Here is a 3432-nt window from a genome sequence, read left to right on the forward strand (position 1 = left end):
CAACCGAGTCGCTGCTAATATCTCAGAGGCAACAGCTTCCCTAGTGCTCCTTCGTGCTCCTGCCATGCACTTGCCTTATCTGCGCCGTGCCGATCCCCACACGGCAGGCTGCTAACCACATTAACAGACAAGGGCTCAGCCAAGCACCCTGCTCCAGGGGATAGGCTCATTTGCACTGGTCTGTAGGCCACATTTAGCAGATTATCTGGGGATGTCTACTTCACAGGATTAAGTATTTCCCGTATTAAGATGTTAATCTTACTCTGCTCTCTCCGTGTGCATACCATACCCTGTCTTCACCCCACACATCCACCTTCCTTGTCACCTGAACATGCAATATGATTCACACTGCATGATTCTTCAGTAGCCACAGAAAAACTGCCATATATAGTGCCAATGGCTAATGGATAAGGATCCCGCAGGGCATCCATTTGAACACGTGGGGAGACCTAAGGTTCAGGCTGCTTCCCACAGGATCAGATGCATCGTGGTCCATGGAGGACAGCAGCATCACCACTACCTCTTAACTTGATCAGGGGGCTGAAACTCTCCCCCAGGCACCACTGATACAAGCACCACAGTGGGAAAAGCATGGCCAGATGGACCCTGGCAGTCTTTCCAAGCACTAATGACCCCAGGCAGAATCTCAGGGACTCCTTTATTTCAGTGTATTTTCTCATTTGAAACTAAAAGGAAAAAAAAAAAGAGAGAGAGAGAGAGAGAAGAAGAAGAAAAAACACCATGAAAAATAAAATAGGTCTTTAAGCTCATCCCTATATTCCTGAAACTTATGGATTGACTTTTCAGGCTACGATGCAGATTTTGGATTCTGAAGGCTGGGGGGAAATTTCAAAGATTTACGTCTCCTGTCTTAAGAGACATCATACCTTTTCCATCTGGGGAGATGCTGAGCAAGGGCACATGCCACAGACTGCAAGTGGATGAGTACTGAGCTGATCTTGAATGCAATATAAACTTATTTCACTATATTCCAAATCACAAAAAAAAAAAATCACTATATTCTAAAATCACCATATTCCAAGTTTCACCAAAATTCCAGGCACCATAGATTGGTGAATGGTAGGTACTGCTGTGATCTAACCACGGAGTCTTTAAAAAAAGTGCTGTGAAAAATACCATATCTGGAGGTTTCAAGTGTACTCATTTCAGATTTAATCCATCAGTCTGCTCAATGAGTAATGTAGAATATACTGAGTCGTATTTCAAGCCAGGCATCACAGGTTCCAATATTTCATCCTAAAGTCCTATCACAAATAAGAATATCCAACAAAACCTTTGGTTTTCTTGCTTATCTGACCTGCCTAGCTCATCCAAAGCTTTACAGCAATTAGGTCATTTAGGAACACAGGCTTCGGAGGTTTCCTGGCTCATACATAACCAGATCAATAAACCACATGCCCAATTCATTGGACACCAAATTATTTTGAAACAAAGCAAGTCACAAGCCTTTCAGCAGACTCCCACTCTGCCTAAAAGCAGATGAGCAGGCTTTCTACCTCAGCCATATTCTGGAGAGAGCTGCGGACAATTTTATGTTAGGTTTAATTTACTTTCCCAGTGGGACAAACCTCTTATGGATGTTACTGGGAAATGAAAGCATAATTTTGTTTGAAATTAGAATGACACGTATAAAAATATCTGTTGCTGGAGCTTCTAATATGATTCACACAGAAAGCCAACAGAAAAAAATATCTTCTGCATTAAACTCCATTCATTCATTTCTACAAGTAATTTCTACCAGTCAGTACTGTATGCAAGTGGAGTGGCTCCATCCCCTATCACACTGCAGGTCTCTTCCAAAAGGGCCTTTTCCTGGGTTTCTAAACTATCTCCTACCCTCAGCTCACAGATGAACGCCAACCTGTAGGTCCTCAGGAGGCTAAAGCTGTCTGTGCCACAACCGGGAGGAGTGTGGTCCCTGTGGGAGGGAGCTGACTGCAGAGCATCAGCTTGGAAAATGTCAACAGGCAGCAGGGACCCAAGTGTCCCCATCATCATGGCCCAGGGAAAATCCCTCCTTGGTCCTACAGCTGGTTAACTGCCTGCCACCAACCAAGCAAGAGGAGCCCAAGAGCCACCCAGCTCAGAGGATGTCCTGATCTGCTTTAGAGACTGGTCTCTCAGACAGATTTGGGGTTTTTGCCAATTCTGGGCTGTGGTCAATTGTCATCTTTGCAGAAGGGCAGGGAAGAAACCCCGTGGAGCACAGGAATCAGCGCTACTTCCCACATACAACTATGTGTTGGCTGTGTGTGGAAGGCAAGAGCTGACACTGTGCCAAAGGAAAGGGTCTTCTCCAACCCTTCCTGCACCCTTTCCTGCAGAAACCCATACATCACCTACACCTCGCGCTTGCCCAAGTGCCCCATGGCCCCAGCCCCATCAGTCAGGGAGCTGGAGCGTCTCCTCCTCTGCAGCTCCTTGCAGCAAGGAGTGGGTGGTGTGGAGACCCGGCCACCTCGCCCGCTGCCACCAGCCAGCCCGAGGAGGGACCCGAGCCTGGCACCTCTCTGCTCCGCTGCCAGCAGTAGGTGAAGTCCTGGGGCCACCTGGTGGCTAATTGCGTGGACTGTTTTAATTCATCTCCCCCGTGCTGGGTGCTCCACGCAGCTCCAGAAGACTGGGCCATACTGTGGTGCCCACCAGTGTCCATGGATCCTTTGGAAAGACGGGCTCTGATCACTCACCCAGCTCTTCCTAGGCTCCGGCTTCCTCAGGGTTACCCGAGAGTTATCCAGCTTCCCAGGGCTATGTGTCCTCTGGCTGCCCTCCTCAGATGCTGAGGCTACACCATTTAAAACAAGAGCTCTTTGATGCATTGTGGGTTTGTTTGTTTGGTTTTTTTAAAAACATAAATAGTGTGGAAATGAGGGGCCCTGTTAGTGGCAGGGTTGACATAACATACAGATCCTGTCTCAGCCATGCAGCCCTTTTTCCATACGTAGGAAAAACAAAATAACTGGCTGTAGAGCACCCCAAAGCCAGTCAGCACAAAAATTGCTTAGACCTGCAGATACCAGGGACAGTTTCCCGTGATCCTTCACTTGCATGAAGAAATGCCAGCCCACACACCTCTCTCAGACCCCAGGAATAGCCCAGTGACTCACCAGCCAGATGACTCTTTTGGCTGGGAGCTGGCAGAGGCTTCAGCAGAAGGTGGCATCACACTCTTCACCTAAGAACCCCAAACATCCTGCTTACGGAGGACTCCTAATCAATGTTCCCCATTTTCCCTCCTACCCTAACCAAGCTTCCTCTTCTCTGGCCATGCTGCTGTACAAACGTGCCAGTGCAACAGAGATGCAGACCAGGACGCCAGCACAGCTGCACTAATACCCCACCAGACATGCTGCAGCAATGGATGCAGGCCAGACAAAACTGAGACAGAGTGTATCTAGAGGGGAAAGACAA

Source organism: Cygnus atratus, chromosome 1 (genome assembly GCF_013377495.2).
Source record: "Cygnus atratus isolate AKBS03 ecotype Queensland, Australia chromosome 1, CAtr_DNAZoo_HiC_assembly, whole genome shotgun sequence".
Classification (NCBI taxonomy): Eukaryota; Metazoa; Chordata; class Aves; order Anseriformes; family Anatidae; genus Cygnus; species Cygnus atratus.